This window comes from Anas platyrhynchos, chromosome 4, assembly GCF_047663525.1.
Source record: "Anas platyrhynchos isolate ZD024472 breed Pekin duck chromosome 4, IASCAAS_PekinDuck_T2T, whole genome shotgun sequence".
Classification (NCBI taxonomy): Eukaryota; Metazoa; Chordata; class Aves; order Anseriformes; family Anatidae; genus Anas; species Anas platyrhynchos.
In genome coordinates, this window is record NC_092590.1 from 34,898,558 (window position 1) to 34,910,316 (window position 11,759).

General features: G+C 43.7%; 1 long non-coding RNA gene across 10 annotated transcripts in view; it reads right to left on the reverse strand.

The window, feature by feature from the left end:
- Nucleotides 1-11,759, reverse strand: part of LOC106017547 (uncharacterized) — a 122,521-nt gene that overhangs the window by 82,827 nt on the left and 27,935 nt on the right. The gene's annotated exons all lie outside the window — the stretch shown is intronic.

Below are 11,759 nucleotides of genomic sequence, written 5' to 3' on the forward strand. Positions count from 1 at the left end.
CTGAAATCCTTAGAAATGAGTCGTCATCTAGGGTACGCCAGAGCTAGCTAAGATACAGTAGCTGGTGACATCCTATTGGAGATTAAATTGGGAGGGGGGGGGAAACAAATGTTTTGTTTCCCATTGCATTTTCACACACCAGCTGGTTATTTGTATAATACTTCAAACCACATATTGGAATTCAGGACCCAACACTCTATCGTGACAGATACTGCCTAGGCTACATAGCAGACCTGCAGCCCCTGTGGCACCATGCAAATTTTGGGACATTAGACAAGCAGACTTCTCAAACTTCTACACAGAGTGTTAACACTTTCTTTCAGTAACAGGGCTTTCTTAGCTGGTGTTTGTGGAGGAATGACCAGGAACAGACTAGCTGATAGTCCTAATGAAGGCCTGAGATCACAGCAGACTGGGAGCTCTTCTTTATATAACGCTGTAGATAATACATTTCGCATAATACAGCCAGGAAAATGTAGGTGATGACAAAGGGCTGGCTCTTCATCATCTTCTTTTACACAGAGTATAACCAGAACACCACATTTTGGCCACTGTCTCTCTGATGTGACTATTACACTAGGAATTAAGCATTTTATTGAGTGCACCTGCTCCAATTTGCCTAACACAACTACAGTCAACAAGATTTCTGTATTAAACCTTGGGCATAAAGGTTCCTGCTCAGTATCTAATTATCTATCACTCTTCCCTTATTCCACAGCAACTATTCAAGATAACATTACCAAACTGAGAAGTCGACTGTCTATAGCAACTTCCCCCTTCCTTCTGTGTCAGCTAAAATAAAGGAGCCTGATTTTGAATTCACAGACATTCCCATACAAACCTAGCTTCCAGTCAGTGCAGAAAAATTGCTGTAAGAGATTATAATCAGATGCAAATATCTTTTTTTTATCTGCCGGACATTCTACACACTGCTCTGAAATGATGGGCCAATTATCCCAGCACTGTGCTCTTCCTGGGCCGAACGAGAATGGTTAAGATGAGATCTCATCAATCACTCCAACGCGTATTGCTCACGCAGGGAGAATTGTTATGGAGAAACCCAGGTTCACAGTAACCAAACAGATAGATTCCAAAAATATGGGATGTTCTTGCAATGGAAACACTAATGAATTACAGGAGAAGAACACATGCCACTTATTTAACCTCCTGATTTTCTTTGAATCATTGCAAGGACAAACACACAAGTCTTAAAATAAAAAAATAAAAAAGGAAAAAAGGGAAAAAAATGTAAACAGCAACACAGCTCTGTTCTCTGTATTTCATGCAAGCTGTAGAGCTTCGTTCTACACCAGCACACTTTCCTGCCTCACCAAGCAATTCCAGGGCCTGGGATTGCTGCAGGAGACAGAGAGTGCTTGGTAGGAAAGTTGGTTACACTGCTTACAGGCAGATGTCTCTGCACTTTTGCACAAAAACATATTTCTCCCCCCCTCCCCCCCACAAATAAAAGGGAAACTATTGTGGAGATACACTGTGATCAAGATGCTTTTTCTCTGTTTCTCTGGCTGCATAAAATGGGAAGAAAACACTTTCTGCATTCAACCTGTCCTCTGTGTGTGCATGCACACAATCAGGATACATATATGCACACACATACACCGATACGTTCACACACACACACAGGGGAACAGTTAAACATAGGAATTATTGCAAGTAGATCCATGCACATGCACACAGACAAAACCTTGGCTTTCCAGCAAAGCTTGAGCAATTCAGTGTAATAAAAAAGGGCTCCTCACAGCAAAGCACTTAACCAATGGCAGACTGTGTCCAAAGGGTGCCATTACCCCAGGGAGCCGGGGGATTTGGCTGGAGCATGCAGTATGAACAAATGGCCTGAAGATTTGTTAGGGGAAGGGCTGGATTCAGCACAGTCAGGGGGCTTCATCTCCTCTGAAACCCTATGTATTTCATCCCCAGAGTAGACGAAACTGCAGCGTTTTTCCATGGTTTTTTATTTTTTATTTTTTTATTTTTTTTTTGAGAGGAATCCAATTTCTGAAAACATTTGTGTCCTCCCAGTATTTTGAGAGTCAAATTATCCTCTTAGGCCCACTGGAGAAGAAAAAAAAACAAACAAAAAAAAAAAAAAACACCTTTCATTTGAATTTATTTTCATTACTAATTCTGTTCCTGTACTGGAAAAGGAAAATTGAAAAACCTAATCAGACACCACTTCAACGTGCTATTCTAGATGCCCATGAGGGATAAATGATGGCTCTGACACTGGCTACCTTCTGGAATTCATCTTTTCACTTTCTCCTAGAACCCATAATTTGAAGTATTTGCAACTCCTCTTGTCTTGAAGCAAATATAATATTTACAGCATGTTTTCTATTCTGGGAGCTCAGAATTCCTCCTTGACTCCAGCTCATACATCACTTCTGTGTCGAACTCTGACCTCATCTCTATTTGCATTCCCTACTCTGATGGAGCAGCTATTTCTGATTACAGACTGGCAAAATAAATCATAGAAAATTGGAATTTCAAGGAAAAAGAACATTTCATGTTTCGTCATGTTGTTGTTATGAGACAGGCAGGCTTTTTTTGTGTTTGATTGTTTTATTTTTACCAGGGGATGCTCAGTGCTATGCTTTATGTGCTCTCAGAATACAAGTCTGTGTATTCATGGTGCTCCAAAACCTCAAAAACCACAGTCAATTATAAAGCTCAAGAATGGTGACTCTAGATTTCTGAGAACCAGTTTCTCGTAAGGTACTGCTGGCTGGAACTGCCCCGTTCAGCCATCCTCCTTGTGGCCTTAAAAACGCACAGAATCACAGAATGGCTGAGGTGGGGAGGGAGGGACCCCTGGTCCAACCCCCGATCAAGTGGGATCACCTAGAGCCAGTTGTCCAGGACCACGTCCAGACAGCTTCTGAACTGAGCATTTGCTTGATATCCCACTCAACAGGATGAGCCATTCTTGAACTTGGAGAAGGTGATCCTTGGGAAAAATTACCAGCTCTCCTGGACCCCTCTTCTTTCTAGGACTGTCTCCCACGGGGTTCTTCCAAGTAAGGCCCTAAACAGGCCAAAGTCTTCTTTCCTGAAGCCCAGGATTATGTTCTTGCTATTTGCTTTGTTACCTCCTCAGGATACTGAATTCCTCCACCTCTGAGTCATTGCAGCCAAAGCTGCCCCTGACCTTCACATCGCTAAAAAACTCTTCATGTTTGCAAGAATGAGGCCCAGCGGAGCATCTCCTCTCACTAATTCCTCCATCAGGTTTTATATTATCATCATAATATATGACATAACGGTATCACCCACCATGAACTACCAACCTACAGAAGAGAATAACTCTTGCAAAGTCAGTCCGGAGCTGGTGCCCACAGATGGGAAAAAGCTGTTTCTTGTTAATGCCCCAGCCATTCTATCACAAGAAGTCTGTCTCCTTTTTCATTTATGCACATCTAAACCAAAAAGGAACACACAGCTACATGTTTATATCACCTCCAAGTCAAGTCTGAACAAAAGGGCAACATAACTGATGAGTATCAAGGAAATAACTGATGCACTGCCTCTTCTCACCATCTGTGATACCAACAGCATGATATTGCAGTAAGTGACCCAGAATCAAACATATGTTATGGTGTTAATGTTCCTGAAGTAGTTCCTAAAATCAGACCTGTGTAGAGAGATGCATCCACTCCTTCCTTATGAAATATGTACTCCATACAAAAGCTAAAGTATGATTAAAACTAGTGATTTGTAAGCAGCAGGGTGAAAACTTCCCTCATGGGCAGAATATACAGTGTACTAAAATACCACGGCTCAGGGTTTTTGTTTTACCTGTGAACATTTGTCCAGCCAAAACAGAGCTTTGCCTAGACTGATAACAGTGCTGAATGTGTCCCCATGCTGGGCTAAATAATAAGGTAAGTTCCAGAGCTCAGTACTGCAGGAGAATCAAAGGGCCTTGAGGATGGGTATTAGTGAATTGACTCTAACAATGCCCCTCTGGGGCAAGCAGATTTTCATAAGCCCCTTTAACAGAAAACAAAACAGAGAGATGCAATGATTTCTTCAAAATCACACTGAATTAAGCAGAGTTGAAGACAGAATCCAGATTTTTTCCAGCCATGCGTCTCCCATGGAGCCACCCTTCAACTTTCCCAGAACAAAGCAAGTTTTAGAGGGAGCATGTGCATACCCTGCTATAAAGCAGAGAAAAGTAGCTGGGATTTGCCACCATTAAATCAGTGAGATCTCATCTGCTTAATATATGAGGCAACATAAGAAGGGAAACCTCAATTAACTGTTCAATAGTCATTCTCCACAATCACATCGTCAAAGGAAAATCTTCTGATTGATCACAATGTAAGTATTCATGGGCATATTGCAGATACAGTTAATAATATTAATAAGTCTTCTATAACTATAAATAGGTCAGAGATGTCAGATGCTTTTCTCCCTTCTTCACAAACTCAAGGGGTCTAGCAAAAATCTGATTTCAGAGACACATCCCAAAAATAACAGCAGGCGTTTCAAATATGTGGATAGCTCCTATGGCTATAGGCACAGCTGCACGTTGCACAGCATTACAGAATTAAAGCTGTTACCTGCACACATTTAAGTGCACAGCCATTAATGACACAGGCCATCTAGGAAGGATTAAGGATTAGTTATCATTTCAACCCAATGAAAGAAGATCTATATTTCTCTTTTAGACACGTAATTCACAGGAGAATCGTGCTTGCCAACACTCTGAAAAAATAATCTTTCAGAATTCTTGCAAACCCACTGTGTTATGATTTCATCTCATGAAATACAACACCTTTACATTAAACCTCATAAAACTAAATCCTGCTGGATCTCTTCCAGGCCCAGAGAATAAACAGCTATATCAGTGATGCCTAGAACAGTAAAATCTGGCCCACTGTCATATGGCATGTTCCCATTTACAGAGGGGAGCAGGTCTGCAAACAGCTAATTCACTTTGCTATTACAAAATCCTCACATATAATGAATTTCTCACATAATTGGTCTAAGGAATACTTCAAGGGGAAAAAATAATAATAAAAAAAAAATGCTTTGAACACCAAAATGCATATTTATTTCTCCTAGTTTTTTTTTTTTTTTTTTTTTTTTTTTTTACCTAATCCCTGCCTTCCCCCCAGTGAAATATGTAGCGCAGCCCCGCTCTGGTTTCAGGCGAGCCGAACTGAGTTCAGTTGTGGCTGGAACCCTGGGAGATAGCAAAGGGTGGAAATCTGTTGTCAAAACAGTTCAAGAGCACAGAGGAGTACGTCCAATGAGATTACTTTTTAAAGCCCAACTATTTTGGCTTCGCAGTCTGAAGAGCTAAATGGATTCCTTTCGGTCTTGCCCGTCCCACCCGGAGCATGAGTAAGGATATTAAAATAACCAGCACAAGTGCACCGGGTGTCACGGCTCCGGTGCAAAAGCCATTCTGAGGAACACACAACCAAATACCGGTCAAATGTTCTCCATACATAGCATGTGGCCAAAGAACAAAAGCAATTTTCTGTTTGAATTAGGCTCTTCCCCGATCTCCACATAGAAGTGCGTTTCAATCCCCAAACCTGGGCAGTCCAGACATGGGAACTGCAGCTCCAGATGCAGATACGCACATCTCACACATTCCTGGAGTCTCCCAGATCACTTAGCGGGTTAATTACACCTCAGGCGAACCACAACGAGATAATCTTCGGGGCCGAAGCACACGCTGTGCAGCAGCCGAGCCAAGGCTAACATTACCCGATACCACGCCTCATCCTAAGATTCCCTTCCTCACTTTTTCCATGTGGGCTGGAGCACGCCAGTTTTTAGTAGCCAAGGCTGGAAGATGATATTTCTATAGTAAAAGGAGGGGGAAGGGGGGAAAGAAAAATAAAATAAAATAAAATAAAATAAAATAAAATAAAATAAAATAAAATAAAATAAAATAAAATAAAATAAAATAATGCAAAAAGCAAAGCAAACTGCCTTGAACCTTCCTGCCCATGCTCAGGGGCCGGGGGAGGTTAATGGTGCTGTAAAGCGCCCGTGGCCTGGCCAGTGACACAAAGCAGAGGGAGGAATTGCCGAGCTGAGGCCCCCGGCGGGCAAGAGCCGCTGAGGAAGGGACAAAGGTTTCCTGGGAACTGTCAGTGGGTCCTTTCTGATGGAGGCAGAAGAGAAACGTCCCTATTAAGCCAGGCAGCGGGATGATGTAACAGCAGGGCAAGGCCGCTGACCCCGCCGCCGGGAATGATTAGGATGGGATGTGGGCCTGGAGCGTGGCTAACAGGGTCTGCATCCCGTGTGTGACATCTCCACCACCCTGGGGGGAGGCTCTGGGGGCACTGCCGGCCCTTCCCTGCAGTGGAGAAGGCTGATAACCCAAGGACAGCTCTCCTCGGGTCTGGGGCCATCCCGGACAGCAAAAGGGACTTGTGTCAGAAAATGCTCTGGGGGTGCTGGGCAGGGAGGGTCTCGGTGTGCGCTGGTGCTCTGGGCTGGGAGGAAGGATCAGCAGCTGTCTGCACCACAGAGGATACCCTAAATCAGCTTGGCTAGTGACCCAACCCCAGAATCAGCTGCTTTTATTAACCAGATACCATGGATGGCCACACAATACAGTGCCAGGTGAAACCCACACAACCACAGAGGCATATTGCCCTTAGAGAAAGAAAGAACAAAATATAGATAGCAGAAATCCAGGGTAAAGAGGAGCTCTGACCTGACCTAGTATTACCATTCTTATGGTTTTATTCCGATATTTGAAGCATCTTTTTAAACACAACTTGTGCCAAACCAAATTAATGTAGATTTGTTTCAGCTTCATTCACCTTTTTCCAGTGAGGACATTTTCAAGCTCCAGAAGTATAACTATTAAGTAGCTAAGGATATGTGTGTGTAAACCAAGGTACCTGTATTTTCAGTGTTTATAGCATTGCTCTAAACAAGGCAATTTCAGCATTTGCTCACAGATGTAAACATTAATTCTAACCTGACCCTAATATGCTCTCTGCTGCAACTCAACTCACAGGGAATACACAAACCGTGTTTGCTCTGAAACCTTATGGGGGAAAAAATGTATTAAACAAGTAAACCAGAGAATTACATTCTCACTTTTTTCCCCAAACACAAAACTTAGTTTTCCCTGGGGGCATTCAATCAAACCAGCTACACACTTTTTGGGCACATGGGCTGCAAGTCACAGTTTCCCTCAAAACTAGCACGGTTTCAACCAGACCGGAAAACCAAGAATCAACTTGAATCCCAAGGTCAGATCCTCTGGCTAGCTTTAATTCACTGTCAAATTTCAGCCTGCAGCATTTTTACATCACATAAAAACATGAATATCTGAATAAAGGTTTGAAAAAAAAAAAAAAAACTGGCAAGTGAGATTTCTGTCTAGCAAAGCTGCTGTTCTAGCATACTGCAATTTCTCAAGAAGGAAATTAAGGTAATGAGGTCAGAGAAAAGCACAACACTTGCACCATGTTTGTTTATGAGAAGCACTTAGGAAACACACAGATCATCAAAGAAAACTTACACTGAGCAGCCCAGCACCTCCAAATGAGTAAGCAACCCTCAGCTGGGAACAGTTTGCAGAATAGCAAAGGGTGGGCACACAGCCTCTCCCATATCTCCCTGATAGAGGCACAACACTCTCCTGGGGCATTCTCTCATTAGTTTTAGTGAAAGGAAGCACAGTGCTTGGAAGGTTTTACTTTTTCCCCCAACATCTACCTCATACCACCCTTGCTGCACAATTGCTGCGTGTGAACAGCCCCACTACCTCATGCAGATGTGCCCCTTTGGCCAGGAGCAGGATTTCTATCTCTGCAAGGCCAGGACAAGCTTTGGGGTGGGACAGCGGTCTCTTCTGCAGGCAGAAAAGCCAAGCCATGGTCCCAGGCACTGTGGTTTGTGTTTTAGCTTATGAACTATTTGGGCAGTCATCAGGGCTCAGCACTCTACTGGCTGTAAGTCTGCATTTGGGCAGAGGAAAGATGAGATATAGAACAATCACATGGGTAACTTAGAGCTGAGAGTATTGAAAATAAGCACAACAGAAACAAAATAATAGGTAAAATATATTTAATAAATACATGTAAATAATAATAAATGAATGTACCAGGTGGTTCTAAAACTTACTTCTACCTAAGTTACCTGTACTCTGCATGTACTGAGAAAGAAAAGGGGAAGAGTGTGTTTAAAATGCATTTCAGATGGCTTCTCCTACAAGCTTCTTCAGGTTTACTTTTCTTTATTAAGTTCAGAAAGGTGAAAGTAGATTTGTACTTTGCAAGGAGAATAGTAGAGGAAAGAAGAAATCGGAGATGATGACCAAAAGTCTGAATGTATTCCTTGCTGGTGACTACCTGCCAAGTGACTATTGTTGAGTTTTCAATCACTTCTGAAGTTCCTGAAAACTACTGATATCTTGAGCCATTTCACCCAAACAGGTCCTGTGTCAGCTTCTCCAGAACTGGCCTCGAACACTTGGATTTTTTTTTAATTTTTTTTAATATATGGAAACACCAACTTTATAGTCTGCAAATATACTTTAATAACCAATGTATGTGCCTACTGGATTGATGATTTAAATCGCCTCATAATTTAACTACAATTCAACACAGACTAATTTGTTGTTTTCATCATGGTGTCCAACTGATCTAATTGCTTTATTTTAAATTGGGTTTAATAATATTCTTAAACAGCACACCTTTGGGCAACAGCCTCTCTTGATTTTACTCGTTTAAGAATGTTTTATTGCAAGTTATTATTTAAAAATTATTTCTCTGGACAACCAATACATGCCCAAACCTTGAGGCCATTAAACTAACTGCAAACCTGACCATTTCCCTAAATGGGACTGGTTCTGAAAATGAGTTTCTATGCCTGCCTCACTCCAAAACTCATTTGTAGCTGCTTTCTCTGGCATAGTGATGGCTTTCTCCCCCATGCTCCTGCAGCACTATGAGAGCCCCCAGCACACAGACTAATGCCAGTGCTCGGTATGTGTCCATGGGGCAGGCAGAGATCAGCAAAAGTCAACTTGCACCTGGCACACACCACTGAGTTTGGAGATGAGTCTGGTGTTAAAATGCCCGCACACCAGCACACGTGGGTGCTCCCCGAGCAGGGGATGGAGAGAAACACCTGCCTAGTGGGGAGCTGCTCGACCTAGGGTGCAGATGACTGAAGGCTGCCTAAGTCCTGATTTGGGGAGTACAATTTGGAGCTAGATCCCTCTTGACTTGCAACGACAGCAAAACCCTGCTGCGGACAATAGGGGCAGTATTCCTGCCCTGCGACACCCTTCCCATGGGGAATCAATGATGCTTCTTCCCCCCTGCAGCACCCACCCCCTACCTGGAGCCCAAGCCCTTTGGCACACACTCTGTCTCTCTCTCTGTATGGCTCACGCAGCGGGGCCCCACTCTCTGCCAAAGGTGCTAGCTACTGCCAGGCTGCAGGAGGACGGGGGTGGAAAAACAACGGGAGGATGAAAGGAAAGATATTACATTATAGCTTTTTAAATGTAATACGCTAGGAACACCAGGTACCACGCAACTGTTGTCCTCTAGGGCATGGTCTCCGCTATCTTTAATTGTCATCCAGCACTTAGATTAGGTAGATAATAAAGGGAACGGTAATCACAAACAGACCTTCTGCATGAGCAAAAATGCTCACCATGACAAAAACTGTAGCCAGATATAGATGTATGTCAGATAAATCTGAAGGATCATAACTTGCTACAGCACTAGCATACAAATAAACCTAGATTTATATACGTGTGTGTGTAGTACAGCATCCAAGTATCTTTATTTACCATTTAATATAAGATGAAGAAAGTAGCATGCAACATTATCAAATATTATTCAAATCCTTTGTTTTTTTAATGTTCCTATGGAAAACATTCCAAATTGGAAAAACTTGCCCAAAGATTTTAAGATAAACGCGAGGAAACTATTGAGGGAATGACCACTAAAATAAAGATAGAAACGCTAGGAAACTTGCCGTGACTTGGTTTTGTTTCCATTTGAAAGCAATCAGCCTCAGCCTGATCCTTACCCTTCGTGACATCAAACCCTGATTAAACGCGGTCTAGAGTTTCAGTCCCCGAGCACGGCGGTGCTGGAGAGGAGCGGCGGGCAGAAACACGGCGTGCTGAAGATCGATGCCTGGTGTCACCGGGCAAAGAAAAAACTACGTGGTGTGCACAAGCGCCACCACGAGGTTCTTCTTTCATATTCCAAAATATTATTTCCCCCTGCAACCCTCTGCACAGCAACCTGTGCCCCTTGGGCACACGCCCAGCACCCTGCGGGCAAGCTGCTCACTTACACCAAGCATTGGCTGCTGCCTCTTCAGGGAGCACTGCACACGGGAAGCAAAACAAGCTAGATTATTATTTTTATTTTTTAAAGGTTCCTCTCAGAACAGGGTGTGAAGGGGAAGATGTATCTACAACACAAGCAGGTTTTGACAACGGAGCTTTGAAATGTTGCAGTACAAGAAAACAAGGCCGCTGCCCAGTCCTGAATCTGGAAAATGTTAAATCCCACCTTATCAGCCACCTAAACAGGCAGCAGGGATCTGCTGCCGACCTGCCTCCCATCAAAACCTGTTCAATCCTATTTCCCTGCCCATCCCCAACACAATTGTGAGATTCAAGTAATAATAATAATCTGATAGCGGGACACTAGAGACCATTTTTAAAGGTAAGCAGACATTTTCATCAGATTTCTTTTCATCATGGAGTGAAAGCCAGTTTTGTCCTCACCACTGCCCTTCCATGGGTTGATGAGAACAAGCTAAAAAGCCACAGTTTTTCCACTCCTCTACAACACTGCTAACCAAAGAGTAATTGCTCTAGCCCCAGCCTTGTGCTTGCAGAGCCCCTGAGGTCAGGATCTCGCCAAGGTGCCTGAATGGGCTACCCCAGCAGCAAGCTGCAGTGGCTCATGGTGGCTCCAGACACCCCTTGGAGGGGAAGGCAGCACCCAGGTGCTTGGCAAACACAGGTGCTTCTTGCTAGTGAGGGCTTGGCTGCCCTCTGTGGATGCACATCCACCCTGCTCTCCCATCTTGGTGGGAAGCCAAACTATAGGGCACCCAGAGATACAAAGGCCCCCACATACCATATGCAGCCAGGTAAGGCAGCAGATTCAGAAAAATATGCAAAGGACAGATTAACAAACTGATAGTATTTACTACTGCCTGTGTTGAATCAAGTCTTTCTTGGCCATTCTTTACCACGCAGGCAAGCACCAATGCATCTCCCCCTGCCAACTGCTCAGCTTCCAGGACAGGCCAGAAGAGGTGTAGCAGATCTGAGCTCACACCAAGGCTTCAGACGAAAAGAAAGCAGCACCATGGCTTCAATGTAGATAGCACAGACCATGCACGCTCCTTAGGCAGCAGTGACACCTCACGAGCACCAAAGACCTGATTCATTTTCACCATTGCCCATCAGATAATTTTTACGGATTTTTTGAGGGGGCTGGGGGAAACCTTCTGCTGGCCCCAGGCTACCCAGTCATTACACGCAGCCTCCACCAGTCCCATCCTCTATCCTGTCCTGTGGGATCTCAGGAGACAACAGCCAGCTCACTAGGGCTCACTTCAGCATCCCTACCTAGTTTCAGGGGCCCCTGATCTCCTTTTTCTGGGCAGCTTATTCTCTCAGCTCACTCCCAAGATTTAAGGTGATTTAAACACTTCAGGATTAAAGGCTTACATTCCTTTAAGCAGCTAAGGTGGCTTAAACACTT